The 12,681-nt window shown below is 41.1% G+C and overlaps 1 protein-coding gene across 1 annotated transcript in view; it reads right to left on the minus strand.

The window, feature by feature from the left end:
- The window catches only part of opn8a (opsin 8, group member a), a 78,294-nt gene that overhangs the window by 17,175 nt on the left and 48,438 nt on the right, over positions 1-12,681 (minus strand). The window lies entirely within an intron of this gene.

Genomic DNA, 12,681 nt, shown 5'->3' on the forward strand with positions numbered 1-12,681 from the left:
AATACATACCGTATGCACAAACGTTTCAAATGTATAGCCTTCTTCCTCGTTATGCGGGACACAGACAAATGGGTGTCCAGAACTGGGAATGTCAAACATTTCCTGGTGATTCTCCATGCGTCCCAACAGCCTTGACAGCCGTATACTACAGTAGCCGATAGGGATTAACATGTGTAACCGGGATCCCAGGACTGTCCAGGGAATACTTTTCACTTTTCCCCAATTGTTTACAACAACACCTGGGAAGTAAAAAACAAATCCTCCAATGTCGCACTAATGCAATTTCACAAAATACACAACATGCACAGCAGCAGATTAGCAGAAAATTAAATCCGAACAGGTTGTCACATGGAAGCCTTTAGCCAAGCGTATTTACATGTACTTCACATAAAGTCACCATAAATTCAAAGCACACGCTTAATTGACACTGATCGACTGCACATACGACCCGAATGCAGGTAATAAAGCCTACAGGAAACCGCTACAGTATACTGTAGCCTATAAAATAAAGTTTTCCTTTTTGAGCTGTCAAGGAGACTCTTCAGACAGTCACAAATTTGATAGGCCTATGAACAATTCACTACATAGGCATCTCTGTCACAGCCATAAAATCTGTGTTAACAGAGTCATGAGGGAAAATCTTCTCCTGTCCTAGAGCCTATTTTCCTAACCAGTCCCAATCCCATTGAAACCCAAAATCCTGACTGCTGTATCGCATAAAAACTCCAAATTGTATTCTGTAATCTATAGATTTCAATGCATTATCAAAGCCAGGGTGCAACTTTCACTGGAGACGGGGGGGACATGAATCCCCACATTCTGAAATTGCATTTTTGACCCCCGCCAAGTTTTATCATTGCACTGTGATTTAAATTCAGCTCCGGTGTGCTTTAGGACCATGTGGACGCCTCAGAGCAGTCGGGTAGGCTGTTTTACTGTTTCAACCGGCTGGATTTAGGACCAGACAGACACCACAGAGTGCGCAGACAGGCAAAGCTTCTGAAAGGCTGGCGTATAGGACCAGCACAGGAAAGATGAACAGAGGGAGCTGCTGTCTGTGTTGCGCTTTTTCTCCGAGATGTAAAAGCAAGCAGAGCAGAAACTGGCTACTCTTTATTTGACTGATCTAGCTGGCAAGGTAACTGCTGTTTGACAGAAAAATAAATGTTTATTCCCAGTGCCGAGCTAGTAGTGTAACTAATAAGTTACGTTAGCTAATGTTTCATCCCCCCTCGACTGAAGTGAATGAGCTATTAGCAGCTAGTTAGATAGCTAGTAGCTACCACAGCCAGTTCAGCTCTAGCTAGCCTCAATGGTAGCCATTGTTTTGTCCCATTTCAACAGAAGTACATTTGATGATGTACCATTGTACTATTAGCTAGCAGAGCTAGCCACAACCACACATGTCTAATGTTAGCTAGTTAGCTAGCTAACTCACTAACTTTAGAATATTTGTCAATCACACTAGACCTGAATCAAATTATGAAACCAGCTGCCAAATGATTGAAGACCGATATTCTGATGTTTTTTCAGCGTAATGTGAGTTTTTATTAGTCAGTATAGCAATGCAATGTTAATGATCTGCCAGCTAGCTTCCTAGCTATTTCCCTACTTTTCACACTGACACGGTATAAACAGCTCTACAGGCTTCACTGTCATGGTGCAAAGTCAGTACTGAACACTATGCTCATCATGTCTTAGCAGGATCAGATGGTGACAGGGGTTCCTGCAGGGTCAGACAGACAGGGCAGACCAGTCTACAGAGCCCGGGTGAATTTTGCAGTATATTATAACAATCAGTGAATGGATATAAAGTTCCATCTTGAGTTGATGAGTAGGCTACAATCTGGTATCTGGGAATAATGGTAACGTCAATTGTCGAACCATTGATTCTATTCATGATTAATATCATTCTTAATATCATTCAATGTCATTCTTTGTCATGCCTCATCTGAGCAGGATCAGATGTTGACAGGGGTCTCATCAGGGTCAGGCAGCCAGGGAAGACCAGTCTGTGACAGAGCTGAGGTGAATTTCCCCTGTGCAGCGAACACTGGACAAGCAAGAAGCTTAAAAGATTGAAACTATTTTAAGGCAGTCTGACTAACCTCTAAAGTTGATTTCCTGTCGCGTATACTCCATCTCTGGTGCTCGAGGTCATCAGGCTCATTATTACGCACACCTGTCACCATCTTTACGGGCATCAGCGCCTCATCGGACTCACCTGGACTCAATCACCTGCCTGATTACCTTCCCTACATATGTCACTCCCTTTTGTTCTTTCCCTAGGTGTTATTGTTTCTGTTCCAGTGTTCATGTCTGTACGCTACCCGTGTTTCTTGTTTTGTTCTATGTTCATTTATTTATTAAATACACTCCCTAAACTTGCTTCCCGACTCCCAGCGTACGTGTTACATTTCCAAACTGTATCAAGGGTTGATAGAGGCTTTCCCGATGACACAAAACATGTGAAACAAAGATGTGAGGAAGATCTGTGAGACGCTAATAATGATGATGATGAATGGATACAGAAATGTTAGAATGCCCAATCATGTTCATATAATCTCAGACATAAATTACTGCTGTTTAAGACCATCCATAGAATGTACTATATGCCAGTGAAACTGAATACCATGCACACAGAAATGTAATTATTCTGATGGAGTTATAAAACACAAAAGGGGACATGCAGTGCATTCAGAAAGTATTTAGACCCCTTGACTTTTTGTTAAATTTTGTTACGTTACAACCTTATTCTAAAATAGATTAAATAAATACAAATTCACATCAATCTACACACTATACCCCACAATGGCAAAGCAAAAACAGAAATACTTTATTTACATACATTTCCAAAACATTTCTGCACCATTGAAGGTCCCAAAGAATTCAGAGGCCTCCATAAATCTTAAATGGAAGAAGTTTGGAACCACCAAGACTCTTCCTAGAGCTAGCTGCCCGGCCAAACTGAGCAATTGGGGGAGAAGGGCCTTGATCAGGGAGGTGTCCAAGAACCCAATGGTCACTCTGCCAGAGTTCCTCTGTGGAGATGGGAGAACATTCCAGGAGGAGAACCATCTCTACAGAACTTCTCCAATCAGGCCTTTGTGGTAGAGTGGCCACATGGAAGCCACTCCTCAGTAAAATGCACATGACAGCCCTCTTGGAGTTTACCAAAAGCCACCCAAAGGACTCAGACCATGAGAAACAAGTTTTTCTGGTCTGATGAAACCAACATTGAACTCTTTGGCCTGAATGCCAAGCGTCGCGTCTGGAGGAAACCTTGCATCATCCCTACGGTGAAGCGTGGTGGCAGCATCATGTGGTGGGGATGTTTTTCAGCGGCAGGGACTGGAAGACTAGTCAGGATTGAGGGAACGATGAAAGGAGCAAAGTACAAAGAGATCCTTGATGAAAACCTGCTCCACAGCACTCAGGACCTCCGACTGGGGTGAAAGTTCACCTAACAACAGGACAATGACCCTAAGCACAGCCAAGACAATGCAGGAGTGACTTTGGGACAAGTCTCTGAATGTCTTTGAGTGGCCCAGCCCAGACTTGAACCTGATCGAACATCTCTGGAGAGACCTGGAAAAAGCTGTGCAGCGACACTCCCCATCCAAGCTGACAGAGCTTGACAGGATCTGATGAGAAGAATGGGGGAAACTTCCCAAATACAGGTGTGCCAAGCGTGTAGTGTCATATCCAAAAATACGTGTGGTGGAAATTCTAACCAAAAGAAAAGAGATTGTAGATTTATTCAAACAGCAACTTTATTATAAGATTTGCAAAAATTTTGGAATTCAACAATCACTCAAAATGGTTCAGAGTTGAAAGTCCAACGAACAGAGTTGTCTCTCTCCTTTTTCAGAAGGTACATCCTCTTATCTATGTAACCGTTAGCAGATGTGCAGAAACAGGGCCGGGGAACAGAGTTGTAAATGTAATTTAACTCATCTGTGCAGACCAAGATAGCTGATATCGCCACCGTTCTCAGTTCCTCCCTGCAATTCCCACATAGCTAAATTCCTCCAGTAAACACTGGAGGTGACATGCTGCGGTCGCACCCAAACATAAATCTGTATGGTCAGATTTATGACTAAGTCACACAAGACAAGTTTGTATCAGTAAAAAAATACAAGCATATACCAATGGACAATTATTTAAGTAAAAAAAGCATAGTATGTATAAATAAACAGCATAGTATGTAATTAATTAATTTTCTCCACAGACTTGAGGCTGTAATTGCTGCCGAAGGTGCTTCAACAAAGTACTGAGTAAAGGGTGTGAAGACTTATGTAAATGTGATATTTCAGTTTTAAATGTTTTATAAATTTGCTAAAATGTCTAAAAACCTATTTTTGCTTTGTCATTATTGATTATTGTGTGTAGATTGATGAGGGGGAAAAACGATTTAATCCATTTTAGAATAAGGCTGTAACGTAACAAAATGTGGAAAAGTCAAGGGATCTGAATACTTTCAGAATGCACTGTATTTGCATATGTTATGGTCTTGTGAAGGCTGGATGAATTCTGTCAAAGAGTATGTTATTTTATTTCAACACGTCTACAGATTCTCCAATCTCCCTGTTTTTGTAATGCCTGCTCCCGCTCCCCCTCTCTGGCGCTCGAGGGCGCCAGGCAGCCCATCATTACGCACACCTGTCTCCATCATTACATGCATCTGAGCAATATTGGACTCACCTGGACTCCATTACTTTGTTGATTTCCCATCTATATCTGTCTGCTCCTCGGTTTGTTCCCATGTCAGCATTATTGTTATGTTTTTCATGTCCAGACGCTGTCCTGTCTTGTTTCATGTCTGTTTATTAATTAAATGTTCACTCCTTGTACTTGCTTATCGTCTCCAAGCGTCTGTCCTTACAGTTTTTGTTTGTATGGAAACGTTGATACTGGAGACTTATCAGAATAAACTGTGTAACCTAGCATTTATATCAGCTAAGAAATGCATTGCCATTAATTGGAAGGCTGGTTACACTCCCACAATGGATGGAAGAAATGTCAAGTTATGTATCACCTGATTTGATTTATTACAAGATTAAGGGTATACTGCAACTTTCATAAGATCTGGATGCCTTACATAGTATACAGCATGACAAAAGGAGTCTGTATTGAAACATGCCCATGTCATGGGAGATACCTATTTAGGCAATCACTAGCTGCTGGGCTGCTCAGGCCTGGCCCTGGGGGTCTGCCTTCCTGTGGGTTGTCACTCTGGCCTTGGCCTAACACACCCAAAACCAATAATGAATGTTTCACTAAGATCCTAAAGCTGAGTGGGGTGTGTTGGGTTGGGGCGCAGCAGGGCCAGGGACCCTTAGGGATAGGACGATGTGACTCAGCCATATTGTGTGCAAGTAAAAAGAGCTCTACAGTACTATTAGGCCTATGATATGAATTACAGTTGAAGTCAGAAGTTTACATACACTTAGGTTGGAGTCATTAAAACTCGTTTTTCAACCACTCCACAAATTTCTTGTTAAAACCTCTCTGGGATATGTGGGACGGTAGCGTCCCACCTGGCCAACATCCAGTGAAAATGCAGAGCGCCAAATTCAAATAAATTACTATAAAATTTTAACTTTCATGAAATCACACATTCAATATACCAAATTAAAGCTACACTTGTTGTGAATCCAGCCAACGTGTCAGATTTCAAAAATGCTTTATGGCGAAAGCAAACAATGTTATTATCTGAGGATAGCACCCCAGCAAACAATCACAGACCATCATATTTCAATCCTCCCGGCGCGACACAAAACTCAGAAATAAAGGTATAATTCATTTCTTACCTTTGATGAGCTTCTTCTGTTGGCACTCCAATATGTCCCATAAACATCACAAATGGTCCTTTTGTTCGATTAATTCCGTCGATATATATCCAAAATTTCCATTTATTTGGCGTATTTGATCCAGAAAAACACCGGTTAAAACTCGCTCAACATGACTACAAAAGTTACCTGTAAGCTTTGTCCAAACATTTCAAACTACTTTTGTAATACAACTTTAGGTATTTTTTAATGTAAATAATCGATAAAATTGAAGACGGGATGATATGTGTTCAATACCGGAGGAAAACAATGAGTAGCATGCTTTCTGGTCAAGCGCCTCTAACAAACAGTACACTTCACTGGAGCCTCATTCTGAACATGGCTACTTCTTCATTTCTCAAAGGAAAAACATCAACTAATTTCTAAAGACTGTTGACATCCAGTGGAAGCGATAGGAACTGCAGGAAGGTCCCTTAGAAATATGGATTCCCAATGAAATCTCATTGAAAAGAGAGTGACCTCAACAACAACAAAATCTGAATGGTTTGTCCTCTGGGTTTTGCCTGCCAAATAGGTTCTGTTATAGTCACAGACATGATTCAAACAGTTTTAGAAACGTCAGAGTGTTTTCTATCCAATACTAATAATAATATGCATATATTAGCATCTGGGACTGAGTAGGAGGCAGTTTACTCTGGGCACGCTTTTCATCCGAACGTGAAAATGCTTCCCCCTATCCATAAGAAGTTTTAACAAACTATAGTTTTGACAAGTCGGTTAGGACATCTACTTTGTGCACGACACAAGTAATTTTTCCAACAATTGTTTACAGACAGATTATTTCACTTATAATTCACTGTATGACAATTCCAATGGGTCAGAAGTTTACATCCACTAAGTTGACTGTGCCTTTTAACAGCTTGTAAAATTCCAGAAAGTGATGTCATGGCTTTAGAAGCTTCTGATAGGCTAATTGACATAATTTGAGTCAATTTAAGGTGTACCTTCAAACTCAGTGCCTCTTTGCTTGACATCATGTGAAAATCAAAAGAAATCAGCCAAGACCTCAGAAAAACCTCCACAAGTCTGGTTCATCCTTGGGAGCATTTTCCAAATGCCTGAAGGTACCACGTTCATCTGTACAAACAATAGTACGCAAGTATAGACACCATGGGACCACGCAGCCGACATACTGCTCAGGAAGGAGATGCGTTCTGTCTCCTAGAGTTGAACGTACTTTGGTGCAAAAAGTGCAAATCAATCCCAGAACAACAGCAAAGGACCTTGTGAAGATGCTGGAGGAAACAGGTACAAAGTATCTATATCCACAGTAAAACGAGTCCTATATAGACATAACCTGAAAGGCCGCTCAGCAAGGAAGAAGCCAGTGCTCCAAAACCGCCATAAAAAAGCCAGACTACGGTATGTAACTGCACATGGGGACAAAGATTGTACTTTTTGGAGAATTGTCCACTGGTCTGATGAAACAAAAATAGAACTGTTTGGCCATAATAACCATTGTTATGTTTGGAGGAAAAAGGGGGAGGCTTGCAAGCCGAAGAACACTATCCCAACCGTGAAGCACGGGGTGGCAGCATCATGTTGTGGGGGTGCTTTGCTGCAGGAGGGACTGGTTCACTTCACAAAATAGATGGCATCATGAGGTGGGGAAATTATGTGGATATATTGAAGCAACATCAAGAGATCAGTCAGGAAGTTAAAGCTTGGTCACAAAATGGGTCTTCCAAATGGACAATGACCCCAAGCATACTTCCAAAGTTGTGGCAAAACGGCTCAAGGACAACAAAGTCAAGGTAATGGAGTGGCCATCATAAAGCCCTGACCTCAATCCTATAGAAAATGTGTGAGCAGAACTGAAAAAGCTTGTGTGAGCAAGGAGGCCTACAAACCCGACTCAGTTACACCAGCTCTGTCAGGAGGAATGGGCCAAATTTCACCCAACTTATTGTGGGAAACTTGTGGAAGGCTACCCAAAACGTTTGACCCAAGTTAAACAATTTAAAGGCAATGCTACCAAATACTAATTAAGTGTATGTAAACTTCTGACCCACTGGGAAACTTCTGACCCACTGGGATGGTGATGAAAGAAATAAAAGCTGAAATAAATAATTCTCTACTATTATTCTGACATTTCACATTCTTAAAATAAAGTGGTAATCCTAACTGACCCAAGACAGGGAATTTTTTCTCGCATTAAATGTAAGGAATTGTGAAAAACTAAGTTTAAATGTATTTGGCTAAGGTGTATGTAATCTTCCGACTTCAAATGTATGTGTCAATGCAATAGAATTCTACTCCGATCTGCCTGCAACAAAATCTCTTGCATGGCTCATTTTACATACTAAGTCTTGCATAGTTAATTTTGTTTCGGTATTTTGCATTGAAAATGGCTAATATTGCGTTGATTCTGTCACAATTCCCACAGTATTTGGAAATGTTGATAGTGTTAATTAAGGGGGAAGAGGGAAAATTCTAGAAAGTTGAACGAAGTTCAATCTCGTGCCTCTCTGCACAGGCTGATATCTCTTCTGCAAGGCAGTCCTGAGGGAACATTGATTAAGGGGTATAAAAAAGTATATATATGGGCCTCCCGAGTGGCACAGCGGTCTAAGGTACTGCATCACAGTGCTAGAGGCGTCACTACAGACCCAGGTTCGATCCCGGGCTATATCACAACTGTTCAGGAGTCCCATAGGGTGGTGTACAATTGGCCCAGCGTCGTCCAGGTTAGGGAAGGGTTTGGCGGGGGGGCTTTACTTGTCTCATCACGCTCTAGTGACTCCTTGTGGTGGGCTGGGCACCTGCAGTCTGACCTCAGTTATACTGTGTTTCCTCTGACACATTGGTGTGGCTGGCTTCTGTGTTAAGCGGGAGGGCATCACTTGCGCTATGCAGTATAAATAACAAAATTACTGACACATTTTATGACAAAAATAAATGATACAATATACTGCACTAGGCAGTAGCAGGCACTGCAAGAAGCCCCTGGAGTGACGCAGTGCTTGCTGTGATTGGTTGAGATTTCACAACGCAGTATACAGCTCACATCCCTTGACCTCTCCCCCACCCCTACAGCAACGGTTAGATGTCAATGTCATCACTCAGCAAAATGCCTGTCACTCAGTCAGAGTCTGGATATTCAGAACTTGCAATTAAAGAAGTAAGCAGGTTGAGGCAGCAGTGAATGAGATGGGGAGGGCAGAACAGACAGAAAGTCAAAGCGCAGCAGCAGTAGAGTTAGCCACAGGTTTGTGCAGGGTTGGTGGTAGCTACTGCTTATCTAGCTGAGACCAAAGAGATGAGAGAATATTTTTTCTGACTGAAGCATATATCTTCTGACAGTGACACAGCTCTGACAGTGACAGCTCCCCTGTGGACTGAAGCATAACTTCAGTTCAACGTTATATTTAATCCTGTTTAAGATGAGTAACTTTTAGGTGGTAGAACAGTCTGGTCTCATAGACTAGAACATAGTAAATGTCAATCTGGGACACTAAAATTAGTATGACATGTTAAGTTTGGTATGGTTACATAAGCTAGATGGTTATTTAAGTCAAAAACGAAAGTAGGGTAGTTTGTCGCGGTGGATGGGCATATAACGCAAATGGTTGCGAGTTCGAATATCTAATGGACAATTTTAGCTAATTAGCAACTTTTCAAATACTTACTACTTTTTAGCTACTTAGCAACTACTTAGCATGTTTGCTAACCCTTCCCCTAACCCTAACCCTTTCAGCTAACCCTTCCTCTAATCCTAACCCTAACCTTAACCCTTTAACCTAACTCCTAAACTTAGCCCTAACCCCTAGCCTATCTAACATTAGCCAGCTAGCTAACGTTAGCCACCTAGCCATCAAGCTAGAATTCGTAACATATCATACGTTTTGCGAATTCATAACATATTGTACATTTTGCTAATTCGAAACATATAATCTTAATTTTTATTGTTAACATATCATATGAAATGGGTGATGGACATCCACAAATTAATATATACCATACGAAATGTAACATATCATACTGAATGGGGTGTCTCGGATTTACATACAGAATCATTTGAAATGCTCTGATACCAGGTTGGGTAGAACTAACAAAATTAAATGTCTTATAACCTATTCCATTCTACAGGTAAACATGCCTGGCTCATGTCTGTTACTTCCATATAGGCTATGTAACTATTTTTTTTTTTTTTTTAAACCTGGCCATTATTAAATTGGTGAAATTATTTTATTGAGCTTTTTATTCACTTATGTAGTTACTTTTTCTATTGTTGTTTTTTTCAATACAACCAAAACCAAAGACCTGATCATTGACTTCAGAAGACACCAACCTACAGTACCAACCCAGAGCTGGAGATTAACAGACAGATAATTGAGAGAGTGGAGGACTACAAATACCTAGGAACCATCATCAACAACAAGCTCTCCTTCAAAAGAATCAATGAACACATTCACTCAAAATGTCAACAAAGCCTGTTCTTTCTATGGAAATTGAAGAAGTTTCATGTACACCAATCAATCTTCCAAGCATTTTATATATGAGTTACAGAACCCATCTTAACCTTTAATATCATGGGGAGTTTTGGTGCTTTAGGGAACACAAGTCAGAACCCAATGAACAGGTTAATAAGAATCAGTGAGAAGGTCATCGGAGCAAGCCAGGAACCCCTCAATGACATTTACTAAAAATGAGTGAGGAAGAAGGGGGAACAGATAGCATTTGACATAACACACACACTGAATGACCAGTATAGCCCCCTACCCTCCGGGCACAGGTATAGAACTCTCCCATTCAAATCTAAGAATGTAGCTTCTAGTTTTGTGCCAACATCCATCAAATTCCTTAACTCTTCTAGTTTTTATTTGTATATACCCTGGGATTACATAGAATGCTTCTAATCATTTGTACTGTAGCCTACATGTTTTTGTGTTCTATGTTGTTATGTGTTTTGTATGTACCATTATGCACCACACATAAATTTCCTTACCAGAAAAAAAGAAAGTTATTTGAAATGATTGCCGAGAGGTTAACCTGCAAGTAAGCATTTCATTGCACTGCGCACTCCATGTACAGTGCCTTCAAAAGGAATTCAGACCCCTTGACCTTTTCCACATTTTGTTAATAAAAAAAAAAAGTAAAATCAATATTAAAATTGATTCAATTGTTGTTGTCCCTTGTTAATCTACACACAATAACCCATAATGACGAAGAAAAAATGGGTTTTAAGACATATTTGCTCATTTATTCAACAACAAAAAAACGTAAATATGACATTTACATAAGTATTTAGACCCTTTATTCAATACTTAATTGAAGCACGTTTGGCAGTGATTACAGCAACGATTCTTCTTGCGTATGACGCTACAAGCTTGGCACACCTGTATTTGGACATTTTCTCCCATTCTTCTCTGCAGAGCTTCTCAAGCTCTGTCAGTTTGGATGAGAACGTCGCTGCACAGCTATTTTCAGGTCTCTTCAGAGATGTTTGATTGGGTTCAAGTCCAGGCTCTGGCTGGGCCACTCAAGAACATTCAGAGACTTGTCCCGAAGCCACACCAGCGTTGTCTTGGCTGTGTGCTTAGGGTTGTTGTCCTGTTGGAAGGTGAACCTTCGCCCCAGTCTGAGGTCCTGAGTGCTCTGGAGCAGGTTTTCATCAAGGATCTCTCTGTAGTTTGCTCCGTTCATCTTTGCCTAGATCCTGATTAGTCTCCCAGTCCCTGCCTCTGAAAAACATACCCACAGCATGATGCTGCCACCACCATGCTTCACCATAGAGATGGTGCCAGGTTTCCTCCAGACATGATGCTTGGCATTCAGGCTGAAGAGTTTAATCTTGGTTTCATCAGACCAGAGAATCTTGATTCTCATGGTCTGAGAGTCTTTAGGTGCCTTTTGGCAAACTCCAAGTGGGCTGTCATGTGCCTTTTACTGAGGAATGGCTTCCGTCTGGCCACTCTACCATCAAGGCCTGATTGGTGGAGTGCTGCAGAGATGGTTGTCCTTCTGGGAGGTTCTCTCATCTCCCCAGATTAACTCTAGGTCTGAGTGACCATCAGGTTCTTGGTCACCTCTCTGACCAATGCCCTTTACACCGATTGCTCAGTTAGGCCACACAGCCAGCTCTAGGAAGAGTCTTGGTGGTTCCAAACATCTTCCATTTAAGAATGATGGAGGCCTGTGTTCTTGGGCACGTTCAATTCTGCAGAAGTTTATTGGTACCCTTCCCCAGATCTGTTCCTTGACACAATCCTGTCTCTACGGACAATTCCTTCGACCTCATACACTGTCAACTGTGGGACCTTACATAGACAGGTGTGTGTCTCTCCAAATCATGTACAATCAATAGGATTTACCACAGGTGGACTCCAATCAAGTTGTAGAAACATCTCAAGGATGATCAATGGAAACAGGATGCACCTGAGCTCAGTTTCGAGTCTCATAACAAATGGGCTGAATAATTATGTAAATAAGATATTTTTGTTTATTATACATTTGCAAATGTTTGTTGCGTTGTGGCCATAGACAAATAATCCATAGAAGGGTGTTGTAATCTCTAACCCTGGAAATTTGACTGTTAAACTCATGGGTACACTAGCAATGGATGCCTGTCCTGACTTGAATGGGAACTGCCATCTATGGATTATATTTCTATGGTTGGTTGCAGCTGTCAGTTTTTCTTTTGAAAATGCTGTACGTACAGTTTGGAAAGCAAATGCCTACTGCTGAAAGAGAAGACTAATCTGTCTGAAGAACCAATATAAACAATTTGGTACGTTTTTTTAAACTGTTTTCACTTTGTCATTATGAGGTATTGCGTTTCATAACAAAATGTGGAAAAAGTCAAGGGGTCTGAATACTTTCTGAAGAC

The sequence above is a fragment of the Salvelinus namaycush genome, chromosome 24 (assembly GCF_016432855.1).
Source record: "Salvelinus namaycush isolate Seneca chromosome 24, SaNama_1.0, whole genome shotgun sequence".
NCBI classification, from domain to species: Eukaryota; Metazoa; Chordata; class Actinopteri; order Salmoniformes; family Salmonidae; genus Salvelinus; species Salvelinus namaycush.